Consider the following 13,212-nt stretch of genomic DNA (forward strand, 5'->3'; position numbering starts at 1 on the left):
ATGGAATGGCGAAAGGGAATGGAATGTGGTAGGACTGGGGGGGTTAAGATGGAATGGTGAATGGGGAGTGGAATGTGGTAGGACTGGGGGGGGTTAAGATGGAATGGCGAATGGGAGTGGAATGTGGTAGGACTGGGGGGGTTAAGATGGAATGGCGAATGGGAATGGAATGTGGTAGGACTGGGGGGGGTTAAGATGGAATGGCGAATGGGAGTGGAATGTGGTAGGACTGGGGGGGGTTAAGATGGAATGGCGAAAGGGAATGGAATGTGGTAGGACTGGGGGGGTTAAGATGGAATGGCGAAAGGGAGTGGAATGTGGTAGGACTGGGGGGGGGTTAAGATGGAATGGCGAATGGGAATGGAATGTGGTAGGACTGGGGGGGGTTAAGATGGAATGGCGAAAGGGAGTGGAATGTGGTAGGACTGGGGGGGGGGTTAAGATGGAATGGCGAATGGGAATGGAATGTGGTAGGACTGGGGGGGGTTAAGATGGAATGGCGAAAGGGAGTGGAATGTGGTAGGACTGGGGGGGTTAAGATGGAATGGCAAAAGGGAGTGGAATGTGGTAGGACTGGGGGGGGGTTAGATGGAATGGCGAATGGGAGTGGAATGTGGTAGGACTGGGGGGGGGTTAAGATGGAATGGCGAATGGGAGTGGAATGTGGTAGGACTGGGGGGGGGGTTAAGATGGAATGGCGAATGGGAGTGGAATGTGGTAGGACTGGGGGGGGGTTAAGATGGAATGGCGAAAGGGAGTGGAATGTGGTTGGACTGGGGGGGGTTAAGATGGAATGGCGAATGGGAATGGAATGTGGTAGGACTGGGGGGGTTAAGATGTAATGTCGAAAGGGAGTGGAATGTGGTAGGACTGGGGGGGTTAAGATGGAATGGCGAATGGGAATGGAATGTGGTAGGACTGGGGGGGGTTAAGATGGAATGGCGAATGGGAATGGAATGTGGTAGGACTGGGGGGGTTAAGATGGAATGGCGAATGGGAATGGAATGTGGTAGGACTGGGGGGGGTTAAGATGGAATGGCGAATGGGAATGGAATGTGGTAGGACTGGGGGGGGTTAAGATGGAATGGCGAATGGGAATGGAATGTGGTAGGACTGGGGGGGGTTAAGATGGAATGGCGAAAGGGAATGGAATGTGGTAGGACTGGGGGGGTTAAGATGGAATGGCGAATGGGAATGGAATGTGGTAGGACTGGGGGGGTTAAGATGGAATGGCGAATGGGAATGGAATGTGGTAGGACTGGGGGGGGGTTAAGATGGAATGGCGAATGGGAATGGAATGTGGTAGGACTGGGGGGGTTAAGATGGAATGGCGAAAGGGAGTGGAATGTGGTAGGACTGGGGGGGGTTAAGATGGAATGGCAAAAGGGAATGGAATGTGGTAGGACTGGGGGGGTTAAGATGGAATGGCAAAAGGGAATGGAATGTGGTAGGACTGGGGGGGGGTTAAGATGGAATGGCGAATGGGAATGGAATGTGGTAGGACTGGGGGGGGTTAAGATGGAATGGCGAATGGGAATGGAATGTGGTAGGACTGGGGGGGGTTAAGATGGAATGGCGAAAGGGAGTGGAATGTGGTAGGACTGGGGGGGTTAAGATGGAATGGCGAAAGGGAGTGGAATGTGGTAGGACTGGGGGGGTTAAGAAGGAATGGGGAGTGGAATGTGGTAGGACTGGGGCGGTTAAGATGGAATGGCGAATGGGAATGGAATGTGGTAGGACTGGGGGGGGTTAAGATGGAATGGCGAAAGGGAATGGAATGTGGTAGGACTGGGGGGGTTAAGATGGAATGGCGAAAGGGAATGGAATGTGGTAGGACTGGGGGGGGGTTAAGATGGAATGGCGAAAGGGAGTGGAATGTGGTAGGACTGGGGGGGGGTTAAGATGGAATGGCGAAAGGGAATGGAATGTGGTAGGACTGGGGGGGGTTAAGATGGAATGGCGAATGGGAGTGGAATGTGGTAGGACTGGGGGGGGGTTAAGATGGAATGGCGAAAGGGAATGGAATGTGGTAGGTGCTATAATAAACATACTTAGATAGGTGTAGGAATGATGGGTGTCGTGTGTAGAGAGTCGGGGCTTTAGAGGTCAAATCAGGATCTGTGTGGAATGTAACTGTCCCTTAAGAAACGTTACATTTACAGCTTTTTTACTGTGTGTTGGTTTATGTCTGTGTTGATGAATGGTCGTTCCGCTACCCATCCACATTCAAACAAAACACACACACATCCACACACACACACACACACACACACACACACACACACACACACACACACACACACACACACACACACACACACACACACACACACACACACACACACACACACACACACACACACACACACATACACACACACATACACACACACACACATACACACACATACACACACACACGCGCACACACACACACACACACACACACACACACACACACACATACATACATACACACACACATACACACACACGTGCACACACACACACACACACACATACACACACACACACATACATACATACACATACACACACACATACACACACACGCACACACACACACACACACATACATACATACACATACACACACGCATACACACACCCCACACACACATACACACACCACACACACACACATACACACACACACATACACACACCACACACACACACATACACACACACACACACACAATGGCACAGAAGTAAAATATGAGCATAGCCCGGGGAGTGGCAGGCTAAAGTACCTGAGGAAGTAATGACCTTCAGTTTGTGATGGCGGTTGATAGGAAGAATTGACCTTTAGTTTGTGAAGGAGGTTGATAGGAAGAATTGACCTTTAGTTTGTGATGGAGGTTGATAGGAAGAATTGACCTTTAGTTTGTGATGGAGGTTGATAGGAAGAATTGACTTTCAGTTTGTGATGGAGGTTGATAGGAAGAATTGACCTTCAGTTTGTGAAGGATGTTGATAGGAAGAATTGACCTTCAGTTTGTGAAGGAGGTTGATAGGAAGAATTGACCTTCAGTTTGTGATGGAGGTTGATAGGAAGAATTGACCTTCAGTTTGTGATGGAGGTTGATAGGAAGAATTGATCTTCAGTTTGTGATGGAGGTTGATAGGAAGAATTGATCTTCAGTTTGTGATGGAGGTTGATAGGAAGAATTGACCTTTAGTTTGTGAAGGATGTTGATAGGAAGAATTGACCTTCAGTTTGTGAAGGATGTTGATAGGAAGAATTGACCTTCAGTTTGTGATGGAGGTTGATAGGAAGAATTGACCTTTAGTTTGTGAAGGATGTTGATAGGAAGAATTGACCTTCAGTTTGTGAAGGAGGTTGATAGGAAGAATTGACCTTCAGTTTGTGATGGAGGTTGATAGGAAGAATTGACCTTCAGTTTGTGATGGAGGTTGATAGGAAGAATTGATCTTCAGTTTGTGATGGAGGTTGATAGGAAGAATTGATCTTCAGTTTGTGATGGAGGTTGATAGGAAGAATTGACCTTTAGTGTGTGAAGGATGGAGGTTGGTAGGAAGGGGCTGAGATGGGTATGCTGGCTGTTTTAAGGTGTGTTTCAGACAGACATATTGGGCTTCCAGCGGGTCTATATGGACCAAGGTGTAGTCATCACTCACTAGTCACCTAAGGTGATAGACAGAGTACGCCAGACATCTGACTTTAACATATGGTATTCATACAGATGTGGTGTATGTGTCTGTGTGTACTATATAGAGGGGTATGTGCTCTAATCTAGTGAACGTACACGTGGAGACAGACACACACCCACACACACACACACAAATACATACACACACACACACACACACACAAATACATACACACACACACAAAAATACATACACTCACAGAGAGACACACACAAATACATACACTCACAGAGAGACACACACAAATACATACACTCACATACTGAGCAGTCACATATCCCTCTGGCCTGACTGATGGGTGAGAGGAGGAAACAGAACTGCTGAATGTGGAATAACAGAAGGAAACAGGAAAGAAAGAAATCGCCCAGTTTTGTTTATACTTTACCAAATGCCCCGTCGCTTCACACTTCCTTTATAGTTCATCTTTCCCCCCCACCTCCTCTCTCTCCCTCCCTCTCTCGCTCTTTCTCTCTCCCTCCCTCTCTCGCTATTTCTCTGTCCCTCCCTCTCTCGCTCTTTCTCTCTCCCCCCCCTCTCTCGCTCTTTCTCTCTCCCTCCCTCTCTCGCTCTTTCTCTCTCACTCCCTCTCTCGCTCTTTCTCTCTCCCTCCCTCTTTCTCTCTCCCTCCCTCTCTCGCTCTTTCTCTCTCCCTCCTCTCTCGCTCTTCTCTCTCCCTCCCTGTCCCTCTCCGTCGCTCTCTCTCTCCCTCCCTCTCGTCGCTCTTTCTCTCTCCCTCCCTCTCCGTCGCTCTCTCTCTCTCTCTCTCTCTCCCGCCCTCTCCCTCTCCGTCGCTCTCTCTCTCTCTCCCTCCCTCTCCCTCTCCCTCTCCGTCGCTCTCTCTCTCCCTCTCCCTCCCTCTCCCTCTCCGTCGCTCTCTCTCTTCCTCTCCCTCTCTGTCGCTCTCTCTCTCCCTCCCTCTCCCTCTCCGTCGCTCTCTCTCTCCCTCTCCCTCTCCCTCTCCGTCGCTCTCTCTCCCTCCCTCTCCGTCACTCTCTCTCCCTCCCTCTCCCTCGCCCCCCTCTCTCTCCCTCTCCCTCTCCGTCGCTCTCTCTCCCTCCCTCTCCCTCGCCCCCTCTCTCTCCCTCTGCCTCTCTCTCTCCCTCTCTCTCCCTCCCTCTCCCTTGCCCCCTCTCTCTCTCTCGTTGTAAACTCTATGTAATGTGACTGGCCTTTGTTAAAGACGGTGGTATTTAAGTGTGTGGAGACCTCTCTGTAAGTGTGATGGCCTGTATTAGACGTTCTGTTCTACTGTGTAACCTTAATTAAACTGTTTGTTTAATAGGAGGTAATTAAATACATACACACACACACACATACACACACACACACACACACAAACACACACACACGCACACACACACACTCACACGCACGCACACGCACACACACACACACTCACACGCACGCACACACGCACACACACACACAAACACACACACGCACGCACACACACACACACACACACACACACAAACAAACAAACAAACAAACAGACAAACAAGCACACACATACGTATACAAATCTTATATTGGTGATTAGAGTCAGTTATGAAGTGGTGCATTTGTCCCTTACTGAGTAGCAGGTACTAATGGTGTGTTAGCATTGTGTTTCTGTGCCATTGCAGGTACTAATGGTGTGTTAGCATCGTGTTTCTGTGCCATTGCAGGTACTAATGGTGTGTTAGCATTGTGTTTCTGTGCCATTGCAGGTACTAATGGTGTGTTAGCATCGTGTTTCTGTGCCATTGCAGGTACTAATGGTGTGTTAGCATCGTGTTTCTGTGCCATTGCAGGTACTAATGGTGTGTTAGCATCGTGTTTCTGTGCCATTGCAGGTACTAATGGTGTGTTAGCATCGTGTTTCTGTGCCATTGCAGGTACTAATGGTGTGTTAGCATCGTGTTTCTCTGCCATTGCAGGTACTAATGGTGTGTTAGCATCGTGTTTCTGTGCCATTGCAGGTACTAATGGTGTGTTAGCATTGTGTTCCTGTGCCATTGCAGGTACTAATGGTGTGTTAGCATCGTGTTTCTGTGCCATTGCAGGTACTAATGGTGTGTTAGCATCGTGTTTCTGTGCCATTGCAGGTACTAATGGTGTGTTAGCATCGTGTTTCTGTGCCATTGCAGGTACTAATGGTGTGTTAGCATCGTGTTTCTGTGCCATTGCAGGTACTAATGGTGTGTTAGCATCGTGTTACTGTGCCATTGCAGGTACTAATGGTGTGTTAGCATCGTGTTTCTGTGCCATTGCAGGTACTAATGGTGTGTTAGCATCGTGTTTCTGTGCCATTGCAGGTACTAATGGTGTGTTAGCATCGTGTTTCTGTGCCATTGCAGGTACTAATGGTGTGTTAGCATTGTGTTCCTGTGCCATTGCAGGTACTAATGGTGTGTTAGCATCGTGTTTCTGTGCCATTGCAGGTACTAATGGTGTGTTAGCATCGTGTTTCTGTGCCATTGCAGGTACTAATGGTGTGTTAGCATCGTGTTTCTGTGCCATTGCAGGTACTAATGGTGTGTTAGCATCGTGTTCTGTGCCATTGCAGGTACTAATGGTGTGTTAGCATCGTGTTCCTGTGCCATTGCAGGTACTAATGGTGTGTTAGCATCGTGTTTCTGTGCCATTGCAGGTACTAATGGTGTGTTAGCATCGTGTTACTGTGCCATTGCAGGTACTAATGGTGTGTTAGCATCGTGTTTCTGTGCCATTGCAGGTACTAATGGTGTGTTAGCATCGTGTTTCTGTGCCATTGCAGGTACTAATGGTGTGTTAGCATCGTGTTCCTGTGCCATTGCAGGTACTAATGGTGTGTTAGCATCGTGTTTCTGTGCCATTGCAGGTACTAATGGTGTGTTAGCATCGTGTTTCTGTGCCATTGCAGGTACTAATGGTGTGTTAGCATCGTGTTTCTGTGCCATTGCAGGTACTAATGGTGTGTTAGCATCGTGTTTCTACACATGTGTTAAGCTGTATGTACTCCCCGACTGCGTAGCGGTCCAAGTCACTGCATCTCGGTGCTAGAAGTGTCACTACAGTCCCTGGTTCGAATCCAGGCTGTATCACATCCAGCCCGTGATTTGGAGTCCCGTTAAAACACAAGAAGACAACCACAACCTTAACCTGTTCCTAAATCATGTGTTCCAGATGTGTGTACAGAAAGACAACCTTAACCTGTTCCTAAATCATGTGTTCCAGATGTGTGTACAGAAAGACAACCTTAACCTGTTACTAAATCACTATGCACTTTACGAGGCTTTTCAATGTCAGGCTAATGCTTCAAGGTACTATGACGTGATTTGCAACAATTAACGAGTTAGCACCACACACACACACACACACACACTTGATTTTATGTGACCCGTAGAGTGCTATGGTTACAGATAAAGTGATGTCATAAAGTACTGCATATGCCTGCACCAGAGACACACACACATTCCATATTTGATTGTCACTTCATGAAAATTCATGCATCATATATTCATCACTACACATCAACAAACTACAGTCCAAACATGAATTAACAATCCTATAATTTCTCCATAACTCACAGTCTATTATATTATTGAACTAACATGACGAACACCATTTATCTCTGAGAGAGAGAGAGAGAGAGAGAGAGAGAGAGAGAGAGAGAGAGAGAGAGAGAGAGAGAGAGGAGAGAGAGGAGAGAGAGTGTGTGTAAGAGAGAGAGAACAAATGTGTTTGCCTGAAGCTGTTTCCCTTTCTGTTTCTGTGTGGACATATTTTCCTTTGGGGCACCGTCGAAATGTCCCCACTTGTCAAATGTTCCTTGTTTTACTATCCTTGTGAGGACATTTGGATCCCACACACACACACACACACACACATGCACACACACACACACACACACAGAGAGAGACACGTATGAACAGACACACACTCAGTATCCCCAAAGGGGGTGAGTCCTTTATCTCATCGATCAAATGAATTGACCTGTTAGTAATGGCCACAATATAAACAGGCCATGCTGAAGCAAACAGATCCCTGGGTCCTGTCTCACAAACAGTGTTGAGAAGGCAGAAAGAGGGAGTAAGAAGTGCACAGAAAGAGGATGGAAGAAAGACTGGGATAGGAGAGAAAGAGCAAGAGACTGAGATAGAAGAGGGAGAGAGGGAGAGAAAGAGCAAGAGACTGAGATAGAGGGAGAGAGGGAGAGAAAGAGCATGAGACTGAGATAGAGGGAGAGAGGGAGAGAAAGAGCGAGAGACTGAGATAGAGGGAGAGAAAGAGCAAGAGACAGATAGAGGGAGAGAAAGAGAGAAGAAAGGATATAGGGATAGGAGAGAAAGAGCGAGAGACTGAGATAGAAGAGGGAGAGAGGAAGAGAAAGAGAGAAGAAAGGATATAGTGATAGGAGAGGAAGAATGAGTGAGAAAAAGCGAGAGAGATAGACAAGTGATATAAGAGAGACAGAGGAATATAGAGAGAGATAGAAAGAGAGTTTGAGATGCAAATAACCTTTATTGGGTCTGGGGACCCACAACACAAAGAACAATCAAAAAACCAAGCAGATCTCATATGCATTTGAATCAGTCCAAATGACCACTTGTACTGTAGCCTTCCCAGGCAAACCAAGTCTTCCCAGGGGAGTCCAGGCTAACCAAGCCTTCCCAGGGGCATCCAGGCTAACCATGCCTTCCAGGGGCATCAAGGCTAACCAAGCCTTCCCAGGGGCATCCAGGCTAACCAAGCCTTCCCAAGGAAGTCCAGGCTAACCAAGTCTTCCCAGGGGAGTCCAGGCTAACCAAGCCTTCCCAGGGGAGTCCAGGCTAACCAAGCCTTCCCAGGGGAGTCCAGGCTAACCAAGCATTCCCAGGGGTGTCCAGGCTAACCAAGCCTTCCCAGGGGAGTCCAGGCTAACCAAGCCTTCCCAGGGGAGTCCAGGCTAACAAAGCCTTCCCAGGGGAGTCCAGGCTAACCAAGCCTTCCCAGGGGCATCCAGGCTAACCAAGCGTTCCCAGGGGCATCCAGGCTAACCAAGCCTTCCCAGGGGCATCCAGGCTAACCAAGCCTTCCCAGGGGCATCCAGGCTAACCAAGCCTTCCCAGGGGAGTCCAGGCTAACCAAGCCTTCCCAGGGGTGTTCAGGCTAACCAAGCCTTCCCAGGGGCATCCAGGCTAACCAAGCCTTCCCAGGGGTGTTCAGGCTAACCAAGCCTTCCCATGGGGTGTTCAGGCTAACCAAGCCTTCCCAGGGGCATCCAGGCTAACCAAGCCTTCCCAGGGGTGTTCAGGCTAACCAAGGAAGTAAGGATTTTACGGTTTCCTTTTGTCATCAAGGCTTCAAGATCTGCCAACTGCTCACGTGGACAGGAGAACACTATCTGCCCGAAGGCTGTCACATGATCTACTGTCCCAACAACGTTGTGAAGCTCTAGTTTACACTGAGTTTGTGTGAATACCATCAGCACAGTCTTCTTCTCCTCATTGCCCTCTTTCACCTTCGTCCCCAGAAGGGAGCAGCAGCGTATTGATTCCTGCAGGTCAGACCCTGCCAGACACCTTCTGTACAGGATCAGTGGGAGGCTATTCTTTGTCCACCAGGTAGAGGCGATAACCTCCTGGGGCCTCAGCCATATGGTGGGGTGGCAGGGTAGCCTAGTGGTTAGAGCGTTGGACTAGTAACCGGAAGGTTACAAGTTCAAACCCCCGAGCTGACAAGATACAAATCTGTCATTCTGCCCCTGAACAGGCAGTTAACCCACTGTTCCTAGGCCGTCATTGAAAATAAGAATTTGTTCTTAACTGACTTGCCTAGTTAAATAAAGGTAAAATTAAAAAGATATATATATATATAGAGAGAGAGCCCCTTTCCAACCCCAGTGAGGGCCAACCAAGCAGCTCAGCATTGCTGACAGCCTGGCTAGACTGCAGAGTCAAACTGAGGAAGTCGTTGCCTAGGCGATATTCTCCCACTCTATAATTGTAGATCAGTTCAGCCACAAGGCCCCAAGCCGACCATTACCTTGCTCCATTTTCCATCATAAAGGGCCCTTACAAGTTGCCTTACATCCTTCTTCCAACCCTTTGTGACGCAAAATCGTCATGCCGAGCACATCTCTGTAAAAGGTTATCGTTTTGCTTCTGTCCCCTACTTTGAAACCAAAATGCAAGGCTGACCTCAAAGCCAATATAACCCATGTGAGTTTTCTTATGTAGTACACAATTATATATCACACTCAGTTTGTCTACGTTGTTTAATTAAGGATCCTTGCAATTGATTGTCAATATAGAAAAGAAAAACAGATGAAACAACAGAGAAACAAGACTTTGAGAAAAAACACCCTACGAGGCATGATCATTATCATTGTTTTACTTTTCCCTTATCTTTACCACTTTTCCCTTAACCTTACCACTTTTCCCTTATCCTTACCACTTTTCCCTTAACCTTACCACTTTTCCCTTATCCTTACCAATTTTTCCTTAACCTTACCACTTTCCCTTATCCTTACCACTTTTCCCTTATCCTTACCACTTTTCCCTTATCCTTACCACTTTTCCCTTATCCTTACCACTTTTCCCTTAACCTTACCACTTTCCCTTAGCCTTACCACTTTTCCCTTATCCTTACCACTTTTCCCTTAACCTTACCACTTTTCCCTTAACCTTACCACTTTTCCCTTATCCTTACCACTGTTCCCTTATCCTTACCACTTTTCCCTTAACCTTACCACTTTTCCCTTATCCTTACCACTTTTCCCTTATCCTTACCACTTTTCCCTTATCCTTACCACTTTTCCCTTATCCTTACCACTTTTCCCTTAACCTTACCACTTTTCCCTTATCCTTACCACTTTTCCCTTATCCTTACCACTTTTACCACTTTTCCCTTAACCTTACCACTTTTCCCTTAACCTCACCACTTTTCCCTTATCCTTACCACTTTTCCCTTATCCTTACCACTTTTCCCTTATCCTTACCACTTTTCCCTTATCCTTACCACTTTTCCCACTACCTTTTGCTGCCGTGACAGCAGTAACAAATTATCTCAAGCGGGGACGCTTCTTCACATTCAACTGATCTAACCCCACCGTCTTCTGTAACACCACAGCTGACCTCAACATCAAAGAAATGTGTCAATTTGACAGATTTCCCAAAAGTCTGATCCAGGAACCCATTCACCTGGGGCGGCAGGTAGCCTAGTGGTTAGAGCGTTGGGCCAGTAACCGAAAGGTTGCTAGATTGAATCCCAGAGCTGACAAGGTAAAAATATGTCGTTCTTCCCCTGGACTAGGCAGTTAACAAATAAGAATTTGTTATTAACTGACTTGCTTAGTTAAATAAACGTTCAATAAATTACCTCTTCTAGATTGTACATTTAGATGTCACTAGCTGCTATCAAATCAAAAGAGATGTTCATATCCTTCTCCTGATCCTCCTCAACTGAGGCCACAGACACCTGACTCCTCTCAACACTCCCTCCTGTACCCCATCACTCGTACCAGGCATCTCCTCCACTACCTGGGAGACTAGCCTCACCTGAACCCCCTCCTGTACCCCATCACTCGTACCAGGCATCTCCTAAACTACCTGGGAGACTAGCCTCACCTGAACCCCCTCCTGTACCCCATCACTCGTACCAGGCATCTCCTCCACTACCTGGGAGACTAGCCTCACCTGAACCCCCTCCTGTACCCCATCACTCGTACCAGGCATCTCCTCCACTACCTGGGAGACTAGCCTCACCTGAACCCCCTCCTGTACCCCATCACTCGTACCAGGCATCTCCTCCACTACCTGGGAGACTAGCCTCACCTGAACCCCCTCCTGCTCAACCATCCGATCAACAAGACACTCTTCTCTAAGAAGTACACCATGCTCAACCATCGGATCAACAAGACACTCTTCTTTAAGAAGTACACCATGCTCAACCATACGATCAACAAGACACTCTTCTTTAAGAAGTACACCATGCTCAACCATACGATCAACAAGACACTCTTCTTTAAGAAGTACACCATGCTCAACCATCCGAACAACAAGACACTCTTCTTTAAGAAGTACACCATGCTCAACCATCGGATCAACAAGACACTCTTCTTTAAGAAGTACACCATGCTCAACCATACGATCAACAAGACACTCTTCTTTAAGAAGTACACCATGTACAACCATACGATCAACAAGACACTCTTCTTTAAGAAAAAACCACCTCCGCTTTATTCATCTGCAAAGCATAAGCAACATTTTCATAGCCTACCCTCTGTCCTACTGAGACCAGAAACTCCTCCACAGTGACAGTGGCTTCAGTAACACACCTAAAGCCGTGCCGAGATCATGCATAGAAAAAGGCAAACAACCAAGAAAAGGAAACAAGAAAGAACAGGCGATCTATGCAGAGAGAGGGAGAGAGAGAGACAGAGAGAGAGAGAGAGAGAGAGAGAGAGAGAGAGAGAGAGAGAGAGAGAGAGAGAGAGAGAGAGAGAGAGAGACAGAGAGAGAGAGACAGAGAGAGAGAGAGAGAGAGAGAGGAGAGGAGAGAGAGAGAGACAGAGGAATATGTATATAGAAAGAGATATTTTACTTGCTCAAGTAATGTAAACATGTATTTCCTACGCCAATAAAGCCCATTAAATTGAATTAAAATTGAATTACCCCTTGTGTAGTCTTAACATTCTGTATACTCCCCTAAAGATAAAAAAGGACCCGCCTTCACTAAACCCCTACAATGCAGCAGCTTAATTTTAATTGTGCATGAAGAAACAACCTGTCATTCATCACAAACTATGTGAATATCTAGGTTTTCCCTCTTCACAATGCAGAAAGACTGCATTTAATCAGTGGACACCACTTGTTTTTATTATATCACACCTGTCATAATTGTTTCTTTACTAAAGTAAAGGTTAATTATTATTAAAGGTACTGCATAGGTGTAAATGTCACGGCTGTCAAAGGAAGAGGACCAAGGTGCAGCTGCTGAGCGTACATTTCTCTTTTTTATTTGGAAAAAAGACGCCAAACAAAACAATAAACACTACAAACACAAACCGTGAAGCTAAAGGCTATGTGCCTTAAACAAAGTCAACTTCCCACAAAGACAGGTGGGAAAAAGGGCTACCTAAGTATGGTTCTCAATCAGATACAACAATACGATAAACAGATGTCCCTGATTGAGAACCCTACCTGGCCAAAACATAGAAATCAAAATAATAGAGTAGAGAATACCCACTCTAACTCACACCCTGACCAGACCAAAATAGAGACATAAACAGGATCTCTAAGGTCAGGGCGTGACAGTAATCATACATTTTTAGCAAGATATGTGCAGAAAGTAGTTTTGAATACATTTTAATGAAGGAAAACAATAACCGTCTTGAATATTTTTGGCAACATAGTGATATATTCTTATGAATCTTCACAAGCGCTGCAGAGGCTGCCGTGTGGGGGAGGCTATCCCTTATTTGAATGTGTGGGAATACAAGTGCCTTTCCCAGGAACACCCTCCTCTGAATGGAACCAGTTTCTCATCCACTGTTACATCAGGCCCAGGGTT

General features: G+C 46.8%; 1 pseudogene; it reads right to left on the reverse strand.

The window, feature by feature from the left end:
• Window positions 1-8,215: 8,215 nt before the first annotated feature.
• LOC109881855 (glyoxalase domain-containing protein 4-like) lies at window positions 8,216-11,152 on the reverse strand (annotated as a pseudogene).
• Window positions 11,153-13,212: the final 2,060 nt, after the last annotated feature.

The sequence above is a fragment of the Oncorhynchus kisutch genome, linkage group LG18 (genome assembly GCF_002021735.2).
Source record: "Oncorhynchus kisutch isolate 150728-3 linkage group LG18, Okis_V2, whole genome shotgun sequence".
Taxonomy (NCBI): Eukaryota; Metazoa; Chordata; class Actinopteri; order Salmoniformes; family Salmonidae; genus Oncorhynchus; species Oncorhynchus kisutch.